We start from the raw sequence: 24221 nt of genomic DNA, 5'->3' as shown, positions 1-24221 counted from the left end.
TGAGGGGAGATCGAGTGGCGATAAGTGATTTTGCAGATCAACCTAGCTGCAGCATTCTGAACGGTCTACAACCGTTGAAGAAGATATGCCGGGGAACCCGTATATAGACTATAGGAGTAGTCTAGGTGAGTGGTAATAAGGGCATGCAGTACGGTCTTCAGTGCATCAGCAGGGAGGTAAGGTGAAATCTTTTTTATTATATGTAACTTGCCAAAACAGGCGGAAGTTCTTTTGCGGATGTGGGTTTTGTACGATAGCTCATTGTCGATGTGAAAGCCGAGGTTTCGGGCCACTTTCACTGGAGAGGGAGAAGGGGTCAGCTCAGACGGCCACCATATGGATGGTGATAGAGGTATTATTTGATTGAAAACAACACCTCTGTCTTATCCGAGTTTAACTTTAAGGTGTTTTGGGTCATCCATGATACGATGATGGATAGACAAGCTTTAAAATTCTGGAGTCCATTGTCAGAGTGGTCTCTAAACGAGAAAATTAGCTGTGTATCATCAGCGTATGAGACCACTCTGACTCCAAAAGCCTCAATGACCTCAGCCAAAGGTGCAAGGTACACGTTGAAAAAAAGGGGGCTAAGAGACGATCCGTGGGGGACTCCACAGTCAAGAGGCTTTCTATCTTTAGAAAAGTAGGGGCGGCACCATACTTGTTGCGTTCTTTCCTATAGAAAGGATTTTATCCAGGCCAAAGGTGTATCGCAAACCCCTACCTTATGGAGCCTGTCCAGTAATATAGGGTGGGAGACGGTGTCGAAAGCTGCGGGCAGATCGAGGAGCACCAACATGGCAACCTCGCCTCTGTCCACGCTTTCCCTAATAGTCTCTGTGACCACATTTCACGGCACAAACAAATACAGGATTAACCAAGTGAAAAATGACCAGTCAACGTTGGCGGAATGCCTTGCACCGCACAGCAACACATTTTTTTTTGTAACTTTTGATTCGTTTGAGCTAGAAACATTTTTTTGTGTTTAAAATCTACAAATTATGCAGCAGATGGTGGATTATGTGCCAAGTGCATCAAATGCGTATTAATGCTAAAAACTTCACAGCCACAGGATTGCAGAATTCTAGTGGACCGATTATGGTTCTGTAATATTATTGAGGATTTCTAGCCACATAATAACTCAAATGCTGAACGCTGTAATGATTTGTATATCGCTGTCAGAACCTTCAAGCTGGACTCGGCTAGTTCATAATCACAGATGCTGAAAATCTGTGGCGCTTTCTTCATAATTCTGGATTTTCACATTGCCTACATTCTACATCGCCTACAGATTTAAACCAAAAATGTCAGTGACCTTAGCTATAATACACGTTCCCTGTTTTGCGTTTCAGTGTTACGAGTTGATTTTAATGCATTTAGATTGAAAAATATTCGTTTCGAACAGGGAGTAGATTGAAAACAGGAAATGAATTTGGAGTTGTATAGTTTGGTAGTCCTTACTGAGAAAAAAAACTGAAGCAAATTATGAAGTGTGGAAGGTAGAGTTTTAGTAGGTACAGTTTCTGCTTTGTTTCAAAAACAGTCTGAAGAAGTGAGGGATTTTTGAAGCTGCTGTCTGCAAGGTATTATGAATAATAGGCCCTAAATGGTTTTAGTTTGTTTAAGTTTTGTTTACCACTCATGGAGAGGATGCTGATTAAACAAAGAGCAATGGTGAAGTTCAGCAGAGTGGTTTGGGCCTGTGTTTATGCTGTAGATTGTTTAGCTACACAGATTGTGGAAAGGTTTCACATTGGAAGAAATCTACTCAACACCCTTGAGTGGGGTGACACGAGTGGGCAGGGGGAGTTGTGGAATTGTCTTGGATAGGGGAGTTTGTATTGCTTGCAAGAGTCGGTCCTGAAATGTATTAGGAATCTAGAAAGGTGTGACTCCACTATTGCCAGTGCTACGCAAACAAATGATGGAAGGAATGCTGAATAAATCATACATTCACCCCCAGTCAAGAGATCTGGGTTAAATCCATCGCTCTTTTGCTCACCATGCCACCCCAGTTTAGACCCAGCCATATGCAAATCCACTATTGCCAGGGCAGAGTTTTGTTACCCACTTGATCATTTCTACGCTGCTATACAAGGACTTGTCCATACTGAGACCCCAAACTGAGCATCATCTGATTCTGCTAACAGTTGTGTAAGTAAGCTTCCCTGGCGAGGACAAAACCCCTTTTCCAGTTTTTCTTACCCTACCTGGTCCGACTGAGGGTTTCATTTAATGCCACCGGAGAAGAGGGTTGCTCTGACTACCTCAGATTATTTTTTTTAGTGCACAGTCAGTTTAGGTGCCTGCTTCACAAATCTGAATGCTCCTGTACATTCATTCTACACATGAATATAGCCTCTTTTACTAGTGTAAAACCACTTATGATATTCACAAGTCATGTTTTTATACAAATAAATAAATGTACTCACACAAAAAAATGTGTGTGTGTAAAATTTCCTAGATTTTTTTATGAATTCCCCACTTTATTGACCACTATCTTTGGGTTCTTTAGCAGCATGCTGCATGATGTAAAGTCCTTCAACACGTCGCCAGGGGTAATAAGCGCTATATAAATGCAATTACAATGCTCCAAGGTGTGGGGAGCGTGTGTAACAGAGCCAGTATGTCGTAAATATTTGTACACACCTGCAAATGTACTAGTTTGTGGGTGTTCGCAAATTTTTCCTGACCTTTTCTCAGCCTGAAATGATTAGAGATTGTCAGCAGGAGTTAAATCCTTTTCACAAGGAGACTGGTCATGGGAAAACTGTGGATATTTGGAGTAAACTTTTTTTGCAGAAGGTATTTCCACATGGACCTTTTCCTAGTGTGCTCACCAGACAATAATCTCTTTCCATTCCAAGTCCTGACCAATATCTGTCTTTCCCTGATTGGTTCGGAGATTTATAGTGAGATGGAGAAAGCTATAGACCAATGGCAGCCTCCTTTGAAGAGAAGAGAGTGGACCAGGACCTCCCTCCTATCACCCTTAACAACAACTGTTGCCATGGACGCAGCTCCACGTAAGCACCTCTGCGGTTGCACAATTTAGTGTAAGCACCTCTACGTGGGGTGCAGCTCAGCTTCTTGACCTCAGGCGCTCAGGCTGAGCTGTAACCTCTACCAGGGTGACAGCTCAGCACCTCGATCCTGGTCACAGCTCCTTGAAAGCCCCTCTGATCAGGACAGAGCTCAATATAAGCACCTCTACCTGGGGTACACCTTAGCATCACTGCCTCAGATGCAGCTCAGCATCTATCCTGGTCGCAGCTCAGCACCTCTGTCCTGGTCGTAGCTCAGCACCTCTATCCCGGTCGCAGCTCAGCACCTCTGTCCAGGTCGCAGCTCAGCACCTCTGTCCTGGTCACAGCTCAGCACCTCTATCCCTGTCGCAGATCAGCAACTCTAGCAAGGTCACAGCTCAGCACCTCTTCCCCAGTCACAGCTCAGCATCTCTGTCCTGGTCGCAGCTCAGCATCTCTATCCTGGTCACAGCTCAGCACCTCTGTCCTGGTCACAGCTCAGCACCTCTGTCCTGGTCACAGCTCAGCACCTCTATCCTGGTCGCAGCTCAGCACCTCTGTCCTGTTCGCAGCTCAGCACCTCTGTCCTGTTCGCAGCTCAGCACCTCTGCCCGGTCGCAGCTCAGCATCTCTGTCCTGGTTGCACCTCAGCACATCTACCCCAGTTGCAGCTCAGCACCTCTGTCCTGGTCACAGCTCAGCACCTGTAACCAGGTCACAGCTCAGAACCTCTATCCTGGTCGCAGCTCAGCACCTCTATCCCGGTCGCAGCTCAGCACCTCTACCCCAGTCGCAGCTCAGCACCTCTAACCCGGTCGCAGCTCAGCACCTCTTCCCCAGTCGCTGCTCAGCACCTCTGTCCTGGTCGCAGCTCAGCACCTCTAGCCAGGTCACAGCTCAGCACCTCTATCCTGGTCGCAGCTCAGCGCCTCTAACCCGATCGCAGCTCAGCACCTCTGTCCCGGTCGCAGCTCAGCACCTCTACCCCAGTCGCAGCTCAGCACCTCTGTCCTGGTCGCAGCTCAGCACCTCTATCCCTGTCGCAGATCAGCAACTCTAGCAAGGTCACAGCTCAGCACCTCTTCCCCAGTCGCAGCTCAGCACCTCTATCCTGGTCGCAGCTGAGAACCTGTAGCCAGGTCACAGTTCAGCACCTCTATCCTGGTCACAGCTCAGCACCTCTATCCTGGTCGCAGCTGAGAACCGGTAGCCAGGTCACAGCTCAGCACCTCTATCCTGGTCACAGCTCAGCACCTCTGTCCTGGTTGCAGGTCAGCACCTCTAGCCAGGTCTCAGCTCAGCACCTCTATCCTGGTCACAGCTCAGCACCTCTGTCCTGGTCGCAGGTCAGCACCTCTATCCTGGTCGCAGCTGAGAACCTGTAGCCAGGTCACAGCTCAGCACCTCTATCCTGGTCACAGCTCAGCACCTCTGTCCTGGTTGCAGGTCAGCACCTCTAGCCAGGTCTCAGCTCAGCACCTCTATCCTGGTCGCAGCTCAGCACCTCTGTCCTGTTCGCAGCTCAGCACCTCTGTCCTGGTTGCAGGTCAGCACCTCTGTCCTGGTCACAGCTCAGCACCTCTATCCCTGTCGCAGATCAGCAACTCTAGCAAGGTCACAGCTCAGCACCTCTTCCCCAGTCACAGCTCAGCATCTCTGTCCTGGTCGCAGCTCAGCATCTCTATCCTGGTCGCAGCTCAGCATCTCTGTCCTGGTCGCAGCTCAGCATCTCTATCCTGGTCACAGCTCAGCACCTCTGTCCTGGTCACAGCTCAGCACCTCTATCCTGGTCACAGCTCAGCACCTCTGTCCTGTTCGCAGCTCAGCACCTCTGTCCTGTTCGCAGCTCAGCACCTCTGTCCTGTTCGCAGCTCAGCACCTCTGCCCGGTCGCAGCTCAGCATCTCTGTCCTGGTTGCACCTCAGCACATCTACCCCAGTTGCAGCTCAGCACCTCTGTCCTGGTCACAGCTCAGCACCTGTAACCAGGTCACAGCTCAGAACCTCTATCCTGGTCGCAGCTCAGCACCTCTATCCCGGTCGCAGCTCAGCACCTCTACCCCAGTCGCAGCTCAGCACCTCTGTCCTGGTTGCAACTCAGCACCTCTATCCCTGTCGCAGATCAGCAACTCTAGCCAGGTCACAGCTCAGCACCTCTATCCTGGTCGCAGCTCAGCGCCTCTAACCCGGTCGCAGCTCAGCACCTCTTCCCCAGTCGCTGCTCAGCACCTCTGTCCTGGTCGCAGCTCAGCACCTCTAGCCAGGTCACAGCTCAGCACCTCTATCCTGGTCGCAGCTCAGCGCCTCTAACCCGGTCGCAGCTCAGCACCTCTGTCCCGGTCGCAGCTCAGCACCTTTACCCCAGTCGCAGCTCAGCACCTCTGTCCTGGTCGCAGCTCAGCACCTCTATCCCTGTCGCAGATCAGCAACTCTAGCAAGGTCACAGCTCAGCACCTCTTCCCCAGTCGCAACTCAGCACCTCTATCCTGGTCGCAGCTGAGAACCTGTAGCCAGGTCACAGCTCAGCACCTCTATCCTGGTCACAGCTCAGCACCTCTATCCTGGTCGCAGCTGAGAACCGGTAGCCAGGTCACAGCTCAGCACCTCTATCCTGGTCACAGCTCAGCACCTCTGTCCTGGTTGCAGGTCAGCACCTCTAGCCAGGTCTCAGCTCAGCACCTCTATCCTGGTCACAGCTCAGCACCTCTGTCCTGGTCGCAGGTCAGCACCTCTATCCTGATCGCAGCTGAGAACCTGTAGCCAGGTCACAGCTCAGCACCTCTATCCTGGTCACAGCTCAGCACCTCTATCCTGGTCGCAGCTCAGCACCTCTGTCCTGTTCGCAGCTCAGCACCTCTGTCCTGGTTGCAGGTCAGTATCTCTGTCCTGGTCGCAGCTCAGCACCTCTAGCCAGGTCACAGCTGAGAACCGGTAGCCAGGTCACAGCTCAGCACCTCTATCCTGGTCACAGCTCAGCACCTCTGTCCTGGTTGCAGGTCAGCACCTCTAGCCAGGTCTCAGCTCAGCACCTCTATCCTGGTCACAGCTCAGCACCTCTGTCCTGGTTGCAGGTCAGCACCTCTAGCCAGGTCACAGCTGAGAACGGGTAGCCAGGTCACAGCTCAGCACCTCTATCCTGGTCACAGCTCAGCACCTCTGTCCTGGCTCAGCACCTCTATCCTGGTCACAGCTCAGCACCTCTGTCCTGGTTGCAGGTCAGCACCTCTAGCCAGGTCTCAGCTCAGCACCTCTATCCTGGTCACAGCTCAGCACCTCTGTCCTGGTTGCAGGTCAGCACCTCTAGCCAGGTCACAGCTCAGCACCTCTGTCCTGGTCGCAGCTCAGCACCTCTAGCCCGGTCGCAGCTCAGCACCTCTGTCCCGGTCGCAGCTCAGCACCTCTACCCCGGTCGCAGCTCAGCACCTCTGTCCTGGTCGCAGCTCAGCACCTCTATCCCTGTCGCAGATCAGCAACTCTAGCCTGGTCGCAGCTCAGCACCTCTAGCCCGGTCGCAGCTCAGCATCTCTGTCCTGGTTGCACCTCAGCACATCTACCCCAGTTGCAGCTCAGCACCTCTGTCCTGGTCACAGCTCAGCACCTGTAACCAGGTCACAGCTCAGAACCTCTATCCTGGTCGCAGCTCAGCACCTCTATCCCGGTCGCAGCTCAGCACCTCTACCCCAGTCGCAGCTCAGCACCTCTGTCCTGGTTGCAGCTCAGCACCTCTATCCCTGTCGCAGATCAGCAACTCTAGCCAGGTCACAGCTCAGCACCTCTATCCTGGTCGCAGCTCAGTGCCTCTAACCCGGTCGCAGCTCAGCACCTCTTCCCCAGTCGCTGCTCAGCACCTCTGTCCTGGTCGCAGCTCAGCACCTCTAGCCAGGTCACAGCTCAGCACCTCTATCCTGGTCGCAGCTCAGCGCCTCTAACCCGGTCGCAGCTCAGCACCTCTGTCCCGGTCGCAGCTCAGCACCTCTATCCCTGTCGCAGATCAGCAACTCTAGCAAGGTCACAGCTCAGCACCTCTTCCCCAGTCGCAACTCAGCACCTCTATCCTGGTCGCAGCTGAGAACCTGTAGCCAGGTCACAGCTCAGCACCTCTATCCTGGTCACAGCTCAGCACCTCTATCCTGGTCGCAGCTGAGAACCGGTAGCCAGGTCACAGCTCAGCACCTCTATCCTGGTCACAGCTCAGCACCTCTGTCCTGGTTGCAGGTCAGCACCTCTAGCCAGGTCTCAGCTCAGCACCTCTATCCTGGTCACAGCTCAGCACCTCTGTCCTGGTCGCAGGTCAGCACCTCTATCCTGGTCGCAGCTGAGAACCTGTAGCCAGGTCACAGCTCAGCACCTCTATCCTGGTCACAGCTCAGCACCTCTATCCTGGTCGCAGCTCAGCACCTCTGTCCTGTTCGCAGCTCAGCACCTCTGTCCTGGTTGCAGGTCAGCATCTCTGTCCTGGTCGCAGCTCAGCACCTCTAGCCAGGTCACAGCTGAGAACCGGTAGCCAGGTCACAGCTCAGCACCTCTATCCTGGTCACAGCTCAGCACCTCTGTCCTGGTTGCAGGTCAGCACCTCTAGCCAGGTCTCAGCTCAGCACCTCTATCCTGGTCACAGCTCAGCACCTCTGTCCTGGTTGCAGGTCAGCACCTCTAGCCAGGTCACAGCTGAGAACCGGTAGCCAGGTCACAGCTCAGCACCTCTATCCTGGTCACAGCTCACCTCTGTCCTGGTTGCAGCTCAGCACCTCTATCCTGGTCACAGCTCAGCACCTCTGTCCTGGTTGCAGGTCAGCACCTCTAGCCAGGTCTCAGCTCAGCACCTCTATCCTGGTCACAGCTCAGCACCTCTGTCCTGGTTGCAGGTCAGCACCTCTAGCCAGGTCACAGCTCAGCACCTCTGTCCTGGTCGCAGCTCAGCACCTCTAGCCCGGTCGCAGCTCAGCACCTCTGTCCCGGTCGCAGCTCAGCACCTCTACCCCAGTCGCAGCTCAGCACCTCTGTCCTGGTCGCAGCTCAGCACCTCTATCCCTGTCGCAGATCAGCAACTCTAGCCTGGTCGCAGCTCAGCACCTGTAGCCCGGTCGCAGCTCAGCACATTTGTCCTGGTCGCAGCTCAGCACCTCTATCCCTGTCGCAGATCAGCAACTCTAGCCTGGTCGCAGCTCAGCACATCTACCCCAGTCGCAGCTCAGCACCTCTGTCCTGGTTGCAGCTCAGCACATCCACCCCAGTCGCAGCTCAGCACCTCTATCCCTGTCGCAGATCAGCAACTCTAGCCCGGTCGCAGCTCAGCATCTCTGTCCTGGTTGCAGCTCAGCACATCTACCCCAGTCGCAGCTCAGCACCTCTCTCCTGGTTGCAGCTCAGCACATCTACCCCAGTCGCAGCTCAGCACCTCTGTCCTGGTTGCAGCTCAGCACATCTACCCCAGTCGCAGCTCAGCACCTCTATCCCTGTCGCAGATCAGCAACTCTAGCCTGGTCGCAGCTCAGCACCTCTAGCCCGGTCGCAGCTCAGCACATCTGTCCTGGTCGCAGCTCAGCACCTCTACCCCAGTCGCAGCTAGGCACCTCTCTCCTGGTCGCGCTCAGCACCTCTAGCCTGGTCGCTGCTCCTTGAAAGCACCTCTGCTCAGGCAGAGCTCTGTGTAAGCTCCTCTACCTGGACACTTTGCAGTGTAAGCACCTTTACCTGTTAGCACTTTTCTCCTGAGCATTTTACTGAATTGGCAGTTCCTTCTGTGTGATGCACAGCGAAGTGTTAGCCCTTCTACCCTTTTAAAAACTAGTCACCACCTACGCCCCGTGCATAGCGCAGTAGAAGCACCACAACTCTATGCACTCACAGCTCAGTTTTAGTAACTATTTATTTTTTTATAAAGTTTTATATAGCGCGCAATTGATCTAGAAGGATATCTGAGTGCTTTACAATTTCAAGGAAAGGAAGAGCTCAGCCCGTGACCTGTGGCCCCTCTGCCAGCTCCTGGATGTTGCCTCAGGGGTCGCTGCTATATTCTGAGAGAAGTCTGGCGTTGGGAACTCTAACTATATCCTCTGATCGTCCCGAGTGTTGGACCGAAATTGTGTTTTTTCTGACTATAAATCATGCACCAAAAGGTGGTATAGAATACCTCATTTCAGATCGCCAGTCTTGAAAAGTTGGTGCACGTGCACAGTCATGAGTTTCCGTAGTGTAGTGGTTATCACGTTCGCCTCACACGCGAAAGGTCCCCGGTTCGATCCCGGGCGGAAACACCATTTTATATATTTTTGTTTTATTTATTAAAATGTATGTTTTATTAGAGATTTGTTAAATGTATTCAAACCATAACAAATAATTCTGCAGATGATAAAAACACAACGTAGGGCACCAATTAAATAAATACGTCGACATGCACATGTAATAAAATATAAAGCGTTCATATTACAAATAGGAACACAAATGACGCAGGCACAAAAATATGAAATTGTGCAATTTAGTTCGCTTAACTGTCACATTAAAAACTATATGGAAAGCAAACTCATTGAGAATATGAAAAAATTCTAATATGAAATATGAAGACAAAATCGAGGAAGTGTGCAATTAGTAAACGTTTATATCTAATTTGTAACAGGAATCATTTAAAATAAATATTTTAACGACATTTAAAATAAAAAAGTATACCTGCGTTGGCCGGGAATCGAACCCGGGTCAACTGCTTGGAAGGCAGCTATGCTCACCACTATACCACCAACGCCTGCCTGCTTGCCAGGTTTCACACAAATCTCTGATTGCTGTGCACTCAGTGTGTAGTGCACGTTATGTCGAACCTATTGTCTACATCTGAAGTGAAAGTCATTTCATTCTGCAGGAACAGCTCCGTGCAAACATCTCAAGCTTTAGAACAGGACAACACAATTGAATATACGGAGGCTGCGCATTCATTTATTTATGTATGCCTTTTTATATAGCGCTGACTTTACCTGAAGGTGTCAGAGCGCTACACAATAGGATCAGAACTGATACATGAGAAGAAAATTACAAGTGAACACATTACAAAAGCAAACGTTAAGTTACATAAGGCAATAGTGACAATTGTGAGCAAACAAAATACAAGAGGTAGCAAAGGTACATTACAGGAGGAAAAAGTGACATGTGTGCAGGATACAAAAAGCGTACAAAGTACAATTAGAGGTATAATACTGCAATACATGGCAGACACTCAAGCACAAGAAAAAAACGTTACTTAGGCGATGGTGGCACTTGTGCAAGTATCGAAAGCAAACAAAATGTAAGAGGTAGCAAACAGTGTGTTACAAGAGAAAAGTGACGTGTGCATGTTACAAAAGAGTACCAAACACAGGTAGAAGGATAATACTGCAATAAATGGCAGACTCTCAAACCACAAGAACACACGGGGCAGCTCAGTGTTGGCACCTCTACCGTGTGCTCCTCGGCAGTGAACACAGCTCAGTGTTGGCACCTCCACCGTGTGTACTTCAGCCCTAGACAGCGCTCAGTGTTAGCACCTCCACCGTGTGATCCTCAACACTGGACACATCTCAGTGTTGGCACCTCCACCGTGTGTACTTCAGCCCTAGACACAGCTCAGTGTTAGCACCTCCACCGTGTGATCCTCAGCCCTGGATATAGCTCAGTGTTGGCACCTCCACCGTGTGATCCTCAGCACTGGACACAGCTCAGCTTTGGCACCTCCCCCGTGTGCTCCACAGCCCTGGACACAGCTCAGCGTTGGCCCCTCCACCGTGTGATCCTCAGCCCTGGACACAGCTCAGAGTTGGCACCTCCACCGTGTGATCCTCAGCCCTGGACACAGCTCAGCTTTGGCACCTCCACCGTGTGATCCTCAGCACTGGACACAGCTCAGCTTTGGCACCTCCACCGTGTGATCCTCAGCCCTGGACACAGCTCAGCTTTGGCACCCTCAGCACTGGACACAGCAGCTCAGCTTTGGCACCTCCACCGTGTGATCCTCAGCCCTGGACACAGCTCAGCGTTGGCACCTCCACCGTGTGATCCTCAGCACTGGACACAGCTCAGCGTTGGCACCTCCACCCTGTGATCCTCAGCACTGGACATAGCTCAGCGTTGGCACCTTTACTCTTCACAGAGCTCTGTTGAACGGTCAAATTACTCACAGGACAGATTGCTAGATAATCCATATTTAGGTACAAACTCATCACATTTCCATTAATATGCAATCGTTTAGCTCTTAGAATAAGTACAAATCTTTGACAGGTGTGCTCACTTTACAGCCAAATATACTGTGCATTTTTTTTAATTCTGCCTTTTTACATACAATTTCCTGATGAACGTCCCTAGTTAAGCAATCAATATACATTTTGTAGCTCGACTTTTCAGATAATCTTTTCGTTAGTCTTGCAATTGCCTGTTTGGGAAGGGAGATAATGTTAGAGTTAGAAGTGAAACCTCATTTATTAAAAGTGAAGGTAAACTTTTTTTTAGGGCTCGGGCCTACGCCACCACGAAGTGGGGGGCGGAGCTTCCGAGCTCTTATGTGTTCGAAAAAAAAAAGAATTCTGAAAGGGGTCCTGCTGGCACATTCCTTAGTGCGCGCCGTGTTTTTTCTGGCATCTGCCTAGTGATTCGTCTTCGCTGTGCTGCCTATTTAGTAGCCTTGACGTGATAGGCTATATTTACTTTTCGGCCGTCATTTATTTCAGTTTCATGGCATAAAGTGTGCGGTTACGTGGGTGGTAGATGCCGTGAAGAGAGCATATCGGTTTGCCCTCACTGATAATATCGAGGCAGATGTATTCACAGGAGGTTGGGGAGGGTAGGGAAGGTGCGGTGACTTTCAGAACAGAGAGGTTGTTCCTGTATATGCATGCGATTCTACCACCTATCTTGCCAGACCTGTCAAGTCTGATGATGTGGTAGTTGGGGGGAACCAGAATGTCCATTATAGGGGTAGAAGGTTTGGTTAGCCAGGTTTCAGTTAAAATGATTAGGTCAAGGTCCAATGTTAAGATGAGATCAGCGATGGCGGAGGAGTGTCTAGAGGCCGATCTGCAGTTGAGAAGAGTGCATTTGAGACGGGGTGTGTCAAGGGTAGTAGAGGGTACTAGTGAGAGGGGGACTTTCCTAAGGTTATCAGGGATGGATATTCTGTTGTTTAGTGTGGGGGGTCTGCACAGGGCCGGACTGGGAACCAAAACCGGCCCTGGCAAAGTGCTCGGCCGGCCCCCCCGCCCCCCGGGCGGGAGGGGGGCGAGAACTTTGCCAGGGCCGCTTTTCAGCCGATTTTGTTACATGGCCGATTTTGCAGCTATGCTGCAAAAACGGCTCTGCAACAAAAACGGCCCTCAGGGCCAAAAACCGGCCCCCACCCTTGCGGCCGACCGGGGGATTGCCCGGTGCCCACAACGGCCAGTCCGGGCCTGAGTCTGCAGGGATTTGAATGTATCGTGGGAATGGACTTAGGCACTCTGTGATTTGGTCTTGTGGAGGGTTGAGTTAGCTTAGACTGTCTGTGGTACACATACTATTATATTTTTTTATAATTATGCTATGGGGCAGGAGCTGTCACAACCTGTTTGAGGGTAGGAGACATGGGCAGGCATGTAAGGGACAGCCTTGGGATTGGTAACAAAAATGGAAGAAAGGCTGAGTTGGAAGGCTTCAGGGGGTGTCTGGGGAGGGATTGGGTTTGGGGTACTGGGCTGAAGAATGACTAGAGGTTCTGCTCGTCCATCTGAGGAATACCCAGTGAAGAGCTGGAGTGGGTTTCGGTGACCCACCAGGCTTAGTTAGAAGTCTGAGAGCAGAGGGAGGCCACTTCAAATCTTGGACATAACAAACAAGGGTGCAGCAGGTGCAGTGGTGCCAGGCCCATAAATCTGACGGACCCACTGCATGGCTCACTTGTAGGTTAATATAACCAGGGCGTAACTCACTATAAAAACTCCTTGTGTGGGTTTAGCTCTTTCATGGCACATCTTCCATTAGCCACATTAGAGGAGTACCTCTACTCTTAGGACAATGGTTATAGCAAGTCTTCTTTGGACTCAGCTCTGAGACTTTATGTTGATGTCTTCACTTGAGCATCTTGAAGGGTAATACTTTTCATCATTATTATCTACTATAAATAAGAATGAATAAATGCAAACCAAAAGACATAACTTTCACACATGTGTGTATCCATACTAAATTCAGAGTGACAAGGCTCTATTGAACATCAGTTTCCGTAGTGTAGTGGTTATCACGTTCGCCTCACACGCGAAAGGTCCCCGGTTCGATCCCGGGCGGAAACACTTATTTTTACATCATTTTTGCTGCTTTAACCAAATAACTGTAATTATTTTAGTACATTTAATTTAAATGCAATGCTGATTTTAATAATCCTACTAAAAGTAGCTGCACTCTGACTGATGTATTCCCTTGTGAAAATACAGTCTGAGAACACTGAAAATTCATTCTTCCAAAATGCAAGCAAAGACGGTAATTATACATAAACAACGTGACATTAGAACATTATGCCACATATAGCTCATACGCAAACTGCTTACGGAGCTCCAAAAGACATGAAAAATATTAAAATATATACGAGTGGGCATGAATGTATTTGACTCCTGAATTACTTCTAGTGAAAGTGAAAATAGTAAAATTGAGTTAAAGGAAAATGTTAAAATAACCGCGAACGAAACTTAAAACTGTAAAATGCATTGCAAATAAGTGTAATGAAGTAATTCACGTACAATTATTTACCATTATTAAAATTGTTCAATATTAATAAAAAGTTAGCTGCGTTGGCCGGGAATCGAACCCGGGTCAACTGCTTGGAAGGCAGCTATGCTCACCACTATACCACCAACGCCTGCTTGATTTGCTGCTATTCTGGATAGATTGTATATACATACCAGAGAACATGACTGGTGTTTTTATTTCTGAATTAAAGGGCGTGTGGACAGTTCTATGCTTCTGATAGGGAGACATTTTGCACGCACTCGATCTACTCTAGACATTTTTATTAAGTTCTTAAAATCAGGCGCATGTGAATCAGGCCAACCTAGCAGCCATTTTGGATTGGACTATAATTACTGTCGCTACAGCCCGACGGCCGCGTTCTGTTGAATCACATGCGTTTGAACCCGACCTGGTGTCCATGTTTGATTGGGGCATTTAAATACAATGTGCGGTGTAAACCCATGCTAAATTGTTTTAGATGTGGACTAGCTGGTGCCTATGTGGGATTGAAAGTGAATTAAAATTGTTTTTATTTAGCGCTTCCTACCCCTGATGAGGCATCGAAGTGGCAGTGCTTTCAGTATAAAACTACAATACAGTTTAGTTTGCAGTTTCTAAATGGTTATTTTAGGTTTAGGATATCTAAAGAAGACCAAGAGCAAAGCTCTCAAATTTCCTAGGTCCATGCACAAGTGGTTCAACCGTCTAAGTTTCCTTCATGCATCTTCACAATACCTCTCCTGAGCAAAATACTGGAACAGGGCAGGTTGGTGTGTCCAGTCCTTGATCAACTCCATCCCTGGCTACATCAACACAAAATGATCCTCACAGGAGCAGGTAGCTAGGAAATAAAGCGTGAGGACTCTTAGTACACAATATCTTTGGAGAGTGCAATGGCTAATCAATATTAAATCGAAGACTCCTCCATCAAGATGCCTCTGTCCTCCGAGAAGTCCAAGTCCATAGTGACATGAACAGACTATCACTTCTCTAAACCCTTCTTTGGCTGTGGGGACATAGGTCAATGTATCTATTAGCGAAACATTGTTTTTCATCAAAGGTATGACCTTGACTTTGTGAAGAGGGAGGACAAACCAAGTTTCTTGCTTAGCAGGGCTTACTCTGCCTGCCATGTTACCTCTCAAAGACCAATCATCTTATCAGACCTTAAATAGCCCCACCTTCTTCATCTCCTTTCCATCCCCCCTTTCAAGTCCCCTATCATCTCCTGCCCCACCCATCCTGCTGATCACACACCTAAACTACCCACAAACCACTTTTGATGTGTCCTGTGTCATACTCCCATTCAATGGATGGATAGATGGAAGGCACCTCCATGTATAAGGTTCTGTCTTCCTTCCATCTACCCAGTCCTCCTTTGTGCTCAACTGGTCTCCTGTTTGTTTCCATTTCTTCTGTCACCCTAGGAGCTTTGAGGTGACCTTAGGGTTGCATGCTACTGGATGGAAATAAAAAATTCCATCTCAAAATAGTTTTGGCAAAGAGGTGTTAAAGTACTGCTGGACAAAACGATTGAACTGGTATTATTACAAGAAGGACAGCTGTTTTGCAGTTTTCACTGTTAAAAAGTTGCCCTAAACACCTGGGAATGTGTAATTCTATGGCTACTGCACTAACTACGTAAGAAAGGATTTGTTACACTTACCATGTAATTTGGCATCTTCTACGTAATATACATATTTCAACAATAAAATGTTTCTAGCTCATGCAAATCAAAATAAACGCTGCCTGTGGAAAGCCACTGAGATTCTAACACTTTATAACAGTTAATTGGTCAACTTTCACTTCATTAACCGCATTCAGATTTTCAGCAGGTGACAATTTTGACAAGATGGCGTTCACATCTCCAGTCGTAAGAATGGATGAAGGACTTTGTTTGCAGATGGAATCTAACATTACATATTTAAATGTAATTTCAACAAGATGGACTCACTATTCCCTCTGTGTCCTGAAAATGTTTTATTATTATTAATTGTAACTTCTTGTTTATATATCCATGCTCCCCAAGCATCAGCAGAGCAGTTTGATTTGAGAAGAATACCAAACCTCACTGTAAACACAGAATAAACACAAAACCCAGCTAAGGAAGTGGGGTTTTTAAAGCATGTGGGTGCCCATAATAGAACAGGCGTGCCCTTTATTAATGGGAGCATGTACACGTTGGTTTGTTTTCCATTGAAAGCAATACTCTATGTGGTTCATAGATACAATTTCACTCTGGGAGGTAGGAAGGGGAGTGCTTAAAATGATGCTCATGGGCCTCTATGGAAGACATAATCATCATTATTAGTGAATAACATGTTGATAAGGATTTCTTGAATATATAGTTTCTTTCTTAGGAAACCACCATAATTCCATGCTATTAGGGTCCCTTTGTACGAAACCAATGTGTTTTAAATTTCAAAATAGTTATACAAATAACTACAAAATGGGCACACCATTCGCCTGTAATTGCATAAAATGCAACATCATGTGTCTTGCTTCAAAGGTTAGTCGTTTCCTACTCCACAATATGAACATGATTACTGTCTGTGCATTGTGCTACAGTTCACATCTCTGTTTACATGGCACATCAGTCCTCTTGTGTGCAAACTGATGTATCAAAAAACCTTGCTCAATCATCCTTTTCCCCGGTGCCATGTCTTGGGTTCTATTGACTCTGTTCTTTAGATTCATCAACAAAGAATGCGGATAGCTACCTCTCCCCCATACTTGTTTGGAGCCCTCTTCATTCATCGCGTGACACCTCTCAGAAATCCTCGAGGCCCCTTAAAGTGCTGGTGGACTCTGGACACAAAGCAGCTAACATGCAGCTGTACTAGGTCTGCCTTGGAGCCAGGGCACTCCCAAGCATGGCACTTGTCTTTTGAGTCTGTAGCGCTCTAGTGTTTCGCGGGTCTCGGCTGAGGCCCGGAAACACATCCACACATTGTAGCACCTTCTGGCCAGGCGTGGCCAGAAGGCTTTAAATAAAGGGACCGGAGTCGCTCGTGACTTCCGGTCCGTACCTGCCAAGCTGAGTGAAGTGTCCCCTCCTTGTGTGTGTGTGACCGGGGTCCGTGGCCCGTGAGTCTGGTGGGCCACGAATAGCTAGAGTCCCTACACTGGCGACGAGGGCGGGCACTGGTGTGGCGAGCCCGTGAGCCCTGCGGCGGAGCAGCGCGTCTGGAAGCGCGTCGCGCCTACCTGCTTCGTGTCGCCCTGCGGAGGCCCGGCTGTGCCGGGGAAGTGAAGGCGGCGCGGAACTGGGCCGGTAAGCAGCGTGTGAGGAGCTGCATCAGGGACCGGCGCTGTCTGTGTGGAGCGAGTGTCGGGCCTGGGAAGGCTTTCGGCGGCCTCGTGTGGTTCGCGCATGCGCTGTGGAGTCACCCTGTGCGCATACTGGGCCTGGGACGGCCTGCGTCTGCATCGGGAGAGGCGCGCATGCGCAGAAGAGACGGCTGGAGCGGCCCGGCGCCTGTGTGGCGCGAAAACGTCCCTGAAGGCCGCGAGTGCGGCGTGTGTCCTCACGGAGAGGACTGGAGGTTCTAAATCGCTGGGGGAAGCCCGGCTAAGCAGGGAATTGACTGTGAATCAAGCATTGGCGCATCCAATCGACAAGAATAAATATTGAATGACATTTTGAAAAAAAAAATATTTTCCATCAAGCATTGGCACATCCAATCCGGATATCACTAAATAACATTTTGTCTACAGTATCAACTACATTGGGGCCAATAAAGGACAAGTAGTAAACAGGGAGCAAGGCAATACGTAGAAGACAGTCATACCAGGAGGGGAGTACGTCACCTGTCGAAAACACTAACATGTCAGGACAAGAAGGGGGTGCGACAGGGGGGACACCACAGGCTGCGCAACCGGCAGCAGTGGCAGGAACAGTGGCACAGCAAGCTGTGGGGACAGTCGTCCAACATTCCCCACACTCACAAATCAACCCCTTGCCGCCATTTAGTGCCCACATTGAGCCAAATACCGCTGCACCGAGATGGGCGATGTGGCTGCGCCGCCTGAACAATTACTTCACGGCGACGCGTGAGAAGGACGAGGAGGTGAAACGCTCCCTTTTGCTGCATTTTGGAGGAGATGAACTCCACAAGTTGTTCACGCATCTACCAAATACAGGAGCAGCAACAGACTACAACGCAGCGGTACAAGCGCTGAATGACCATTTCGACCCCCAGTTAAATCCCCATTACGAACGATTCAAATTCAGACAGTCCAAACAGCGAGAAGGTGAGACCATGGATGCGTTCCATGCAAGACTCAGGGAGATGATAAGCACCTGCCCGGACGACGATCAAACGAAGGAAGTGACGGCGCAACTGATCCAGGGCTGTAGAAGTAAGCATTTGAGGACACTAATTTTGCGACAGTCGCGCATTACGCTGGACGAAATTCTGATGCTCGCCAGGTCACACGAACTGTCGGATGCTCGTGCCACCGCGATGGAGGAAGCTATAAACCCATCCACCAGCCATGAAGTGACGGTGAAAACAGAAAGAGTGGACGCGATGAAAAGCAGCAACAACAGGGGCAGAGGAAGATGGCCTACCCGAACGCAGCGACAAGCCCCGTGTGGAGCATGCGGATATGAGGAACACAGTCAAAATGGCTGTCCGGCACGTGGTAAAGCATGCGCCAAGTGTGGCGGAATGAACCATTTCGCAAGCGTCTGCAGAGGGGGTGCCAGAGGAACGTTCAGAGGTCGGGAATCGGCAGGGAAGAAAACTCCAAACAGGGCAGTCAGACAACTGACGCTAGAAGATTCCCGTGAGAAATCGGCTGCAACGGGCAACAGACCACAGCCCCGACATCCACAATACCCAGATGAATCGTCAACGGATGAAGACGATGAGTGTTATTATGTCTCATTTGTCAGCGAGTTGAAGAGAAGACGGAGACCACAACCCAAGTGCGAAATACAGATCGATGGATCAACAGTAACAGGTGTCATAGACACCGGGGCAACGATCAATGTGATGGGGTGTCAGCACTACAACGCTTTGAGACCAAGACCGGAACTACTGCCATCGAAAGCACGCATCCTCACATATGGGAGCACGAAACCTTTACCCCTCAAAGGAAGGATGACTGTGCAAGTAAGAGCAGAGGGACAGGAGATCACTACTACGTTTCACGTAATAGATCGAGAAGCGGATCTACTCATAGGAAGCCATACCGCCGAAGACCTCAAATTGATAGCATTTGCAAACATAGTGAAGGCGCTACACACCGAAGAGCTCCTACAAAGATTCCCCTCGCTATTCAACGGTCTGGGCACCATCAAACGACCGCCTGTCAAGCTACACATAGACAAAGCAATACAACCGGTGGCTCTGCGCCATAGGAGGATTCCATTCCACCTGCGGTCGGCGGTGGAACAGGAGCTGAAAAACCTTGAAGAACAAGGCGTGATTGAAAAAGTAACGGGGCCAACCCCGTGGGTATCACCTATGGTAATTGCACAGAAGCCCCGACAACCTGGTAAAATCCGGATCTGCATAGACATGAGGATGCCGAATAGAGCAATAAAACGAGAGAGACATCTCACGCCTACAGTGGATGACATTTTGACCGATTTAAATGGAGCCCAATGGTTTTCTAAATTAGATCTTAATGCGGGATATCATCAGCTCCGGCTGGCAGAAGAGAGTCGGTACATCACGACATTCTCTACACACTTGGGGCTGCGACGTTACAAAAGACTCAACTTTGGAATAACATCAGCAGCTGAGATCTTTCAGAACACTATTAGAGAGATCCTATCCGGGTTGAGCAGAGTATTGAACATAAGTGATGATATCCTGATACATGCGAAGTCGAGTGAGGAGCATCATAAACGACTAAAATTGACACTCCGAAGGTTAGCGGAATATGGAATCACTTTGAACAAAGAGAAATGCCAGTTCTTCAAAAGGTCAATTGAGTTTTTTGGCTATGTCTTCGATGCGGAAGGTGTCAAGGTGGACCCCAGGAAGTCGTCAGCAATCAAAAATGCCCCCGCTCCAATGTCGGCGTCAGAGGTGAGGAGTTTCATGGGGATGACACAATACTGTGCCAGGTTCATTCCGCAATTAGCCACAATTGCTGAACCGCTAAGAAACCTGACGAAGACAGAAACGGCGTGGAGATGGTCGAGAGTAGAGGCGGAAGCGTTCGAGAAAGTCAAGAAAGCATTACTAGACAGCACGACAATGGCCTACTTCGACGTTGCCAGGGCAACAGAAATTTTGGTGGATGCCAGCCCCGTAGGGTTGGGCGCACTCCTCACCCAAGAATCAGAACCGGGGGTGTGGGTCCCGTTGGCTTTTGCAAGCAAGGCCCTCACGGCAACCGAAGCAAGATACTCTCAGATAGAGAGAGAGGCGTTAGCAGTTAAGTGGGCCTGCAACCATTTTCATCTCTACATCGCTGGACAGCCCTTCCGGATGGTCACCGATCATCAACCGCTCCTATCGTTATTCAGAGGGACCGCTCCACACCCGCCGCCACGGATTGAGAGATGGGCCATTCAAACGCAACATTACCAAATGGAGCTGGTGTATCGTCCAGGAGCCAAAAACCCGGCTGATTTTCTGTCGCGACATCCCTCTGAGAAGGAAGAAAATGGGAATGAACAGGAATCGCAGACGGAAGAGTTTGTAGACATGATATCACAGCTGGCGTGTCCCCGTGCACTGGTGGCCGAAGATATTGTGAGTCAATATGAGCATGACGCCACGATGGTGAGAGTGGCAGCGGCCCTAGACTCAGGATCCTGGGAGAGTTTCCTGCGCAACGTAAGCGACTGGAGTGAAACTGACCGAAATCGACTGTCTCAAATTTGGCGAGTGCACAACGAACTGAGCAAAGCCAGCAATGGACTAATCCTGAGAGGGTCGCGGATAGTCATCCCAGTGACACTCCAAGACCAAGCAACCCTGCTAGCACATGAAGGACACCAAGGGACCAGAAGAATGAAGGCGAGAATGAGGGAAAAGGTATGGTTCCCTTACATGGACGAAAAGGTAGACAGCGTGGTAAAAAACTGCCGAGCGTGTCAGCTCACGAGCACACCAGAGTCGCCAGCCCCGGTCATCACGGAGGAGCCATCACCATCTCCATGGAGCTGGATCAGCCTAGACTTTGGTAGTTTCCCGGATGGGAGAGTGACAGTAGTGATGGTGGACAGTTACACCAAGTACCCCGTGGTGGAGCTGGCTGCATCCACAAGTTTCGCAAACATCCACCCGCTGCTTAGTAAAACTTTCGCGCTGTTTGGCATTCCCCGAAGAATCAAAACGGACAATGGCCCGCCATTCCAAGGAGCTGAGTTCAAGGAATTTGTAAAGGAACTGGGAATAAAACATCACAGAATCACTCCGCAATGGCCACAGGCGAATGGGGAGGCCGAGCGTTTTATGAGGACAGTCAACAAAACCCTACGAATCGCCATGGTCGAGGGCAAGGACCCCGAATTAGCACTGCAACTGTTTCTGCGAGAATATCGGAGCACCCCACATAGCACAACCCAAAGGTCCCCGTGGTCGTTGATGTTTGCCGGACCAAGGAGGGATCGACTGCCCATGGCGGACAATTGGAAGGTGGCGCCATACCGACCGGCGGCCACCCAAGAACGACGGCGACAGACCAATGAAAGGGCCAGTTACCGGAGGAGGGCTCAAGACAGAGAGCTCTGCCCAGGGGACACGGCGCTGATGCGAGCCAGAAGACCGGGAGGCAAGTTCCGTACACCCTACGAGGTTGACCCGTGGGTCATCAAGACGACAAAGGGTACGGCCGTGACAGCACAGAGAAATGACGAAGTAGTAACCCGAAATATATCTTGGTTCAAGCGCATCCCAGCGAGCCAGGACACCCGACAAGATAGTGAGACACAGGAAACAGAGAGGTCGGAGCAAGATAACGGCAACATCCACGCAACGGACAGAGAGAGAGCATCTGAACCGATGAGAGGAACACAGCCTGGGTCACAAGCAACCAGGGGAGGTGAGAGCTACCATCTAAGACCCAACCCTAGACCCAGTGTAAAACTTGCTGATTTTGTGTGTTGACTTTTGACAGCCCTGTCCCAAGAATAAACAAGGGACCAAGTTGGAATGGGATGTAGCGCTCTAGTGTTTCGCGGGTCTCGGCTGAGGCCCGGAAACACATCCACACATTGTAGCACCTTCTGGCCAGGCGTGGCCAGAAGGCTTTAAATAAAGGGACCGGAGTAGCTTGTGACTTCCGGTCCGTACCTGCCAAGCTGAGTGAAGTGTCCCCTCCTTGTGTGTGTGTGACCGGGGTCCGTGGCCCGTGAGTCTGGTGGGCCACGAATAGCTAGAGTCCCTACATGAGTCCACTCTCCACAAATTTTGAACAGGCGCGGTGCGTCCATTGGGGCGTAGGGGCGAAGCCCCACTAAGCCCCATGGACCCACCACGTCCTCACTAGAAGCCAAACACAATTATTTTTAAAAATCGCGCTATCTGCAGGCCGGGAAACCGGGAGACACCCGACCTTCCCGGAGTGCGCAAGAGGGGGTGGAGGGGGGGGGGAAGGATCGGGCTGCTGCAGCTGCGCAAGTGTATTTTTGGGCACAAACATGCCCGCGCATGCGCAGATCGTTTTCTTGTGAATTCCCCCTTAGAGAGAGGACCAGGGGGCGGGCCGCAGCCCCCGGGGTTACACAGGGCGACTGGGCGAGGAGTCATGGTGCCCCCCCAGCCAATCCTGGCGCAGGATTGGCTGGTCACTACATAGCCCGGTTACATAACCCCTGACGGATAGCACGGCCGACTTTGGTGCTGGGAAACCAGGTTCGAGCCTCTTATCGAACCATAAAAATGTATACATGACTTACTTTGGTGTTAAATAAATAGATATTTAAAAAAAACAAATAAAAATGATGTTCCGACTAAGGTGTGAAATTGGTGTCGAATAAATACATGTTTTTAAAAACAATTAATATTAATCATGTATCATTGGTGCTGGAGTACAAGGTTCGAGACTGGTATTAAACACTGACAAGCTGTGTGCAAGTTATATGGTCATAAAAATACATGAATGATGGATGCAGGATGGGTGGATGCATGAATGGATGCAGGATGAATGATGGGTGGATGAATGGATGGGTGGATGCATGAATGAATGATGGATGCAGGATGGATGCAGGATGGGTGGATGGGTAGATGAATAAATGATGGATGCAGGATGGATGCAGGGTGGATGGATGGGTGCATGAATGAATGATGGATGCAGGATGGGTGGATGGATGGATGATGGATGAATGATGGGTGGATGCATGAATGAATGATGGATGCAGGATGGATGCAGGATGGGTGGATGAATGATGGATGCAGGGTGGATGGATGGGTGCATGAATGAATGATGGATGGATGGGTGGATGCAGGAATGGATGCAGGATGGATGGGTGGGTGGATGGATGGATGGATGCATGAATGAATGATGGATGCTGGATGGGTGGATGGATGGATGGGTGGATGAATGAATGATGGATGCAGGATGGATGGGTGCATGAATGAATGATGGTTGCAGTATGGATGGATGGGTGCATGAATGAATGATGGGTGCATGAATGAATGATGGATGCAGGATGGGTGGATGGGTGGACACATGAATGGATGCAGGATGAATGATGGGTGGATGAATGGATGGGTGGATGCATGAATGAATGATGGATGCAGAATGGGTGGATGAATGAATGATGGATGCAGGATGGATGCAGGGTGGATGGATGGGTGCATGAATGAATGATGGATGCAGGATGGATGGATGGGTGCATGAATGAATGATGGGTGCATGAATGAATGATGGATGCAGGATGGATGGGTGGACACATGAATGGATGCAGGATGAATGATGGGTGGATGAATGGATGGGTGGATGCATGAATGAATGATGGATGCAGGATGGGTGGATGAATGAATGATGGATGCAGGATGGATGCAAGGTGGATGGATGGGTGCATGAATGAATGATGGATGCAGGATGGATGGATGGGTGGATGCAGGAATGGATGCAGGAATGGATGATGGATGGGTGGATGGATGGGTGGGTGGATGGATGGATGCATGCATGAATGAATGATGGATGGATGGGTGGATGGGTGGATGAATGAATGATGGATGCAGGATGGATGGGTGGATGGGTGCATGAATGAATGCAGGATGGGTGGATGGATGGGTGGACACATGAATGGATGCAGGAATGGATGCAGGATGGATGATGGATGGGTGGGTGGATGGATGGGTGGATGGATGGATGCATGAATGAATGATGGATGGATGCAGGATGGATGGGTGGATGGATGGATGGGTGGATGCATGAATGAATGATGGATGGATGCAGGATGGATGGGTAGATACATGAATGAATGATGGATGCAGGATGGATGGATGGGTGAATGCATGAATGAATGATGGATGCTGGATGGATGGGTGGATGCATGAATGAATGATGGATG

The 24221-nt window shown here is 49.7% G+C and overlaps 4 non-coding genes across 4 annotated transcripts; 2 read left to right on the top strand and 2 right to left on the bottom strand.

The window, feature by feature from the left end:
- Positions 1–9206: 9206 nt before the first annotated feature.
- On the top strand, positions 9207–9279 carry TRNAV-CAC (transfer RNA valine (anticodon CAC)). The gene has a single exon. It is a non-coding gene; the product is annotated as a tRNA-Val (tRNA).
- A 410-nt stretch (positions 9280–9689) lies between these two features.
- Positions 9690–9761, bottom strand: TRNAG-UCC (transfer RNA glycine (anticodon UCC)). Its single transcript has one exon. It is a non-coding gene; the product is annotated as a tRNA-Gly (tRNA).
- A 3465-nt stretch (positions 9762–13226) lies between these two features.
- On the top strand, positions 13227–13299 carry TRNAV-CAC (transfer RNA valine (anticodon CAC)). Its single transcript has one exon. It is a non-coding gene; the product is annotated as a tRNA-Val (tRNA).
- A 491-nt stretch (positions 13300–13790) lies between these two features.
- Positions 13791–13862, bottom strand: TRNAG-UCC (transfer RNA glycine (anticodon UCC)). Its single transcript has one exon. It is a non-coding gene; the product is annotated as a tRNA-Gly (tRNA).
- Positions 13863–24221: the final 10359 nt, after the last annotated feature.

Source organism: Lissotriton helveticus, chromosome 12 (assembly GCF_964261635.1).
Source record: "Lissotriton helveticus chromosome 12, aLisHel1.1, whole genome shotgun sequence".
Classification (NCBI taxonomy): Eukaryota; Metazoa; Chordata; class Amphibia; order Caudata; family Salamandridae; genus Lissotriton; species Lissotriton helveticus.
Note: the sequence above shows the minus strand (reverse complement) of the source record. Positions and strands in the feature narration are given on the sequence as shown.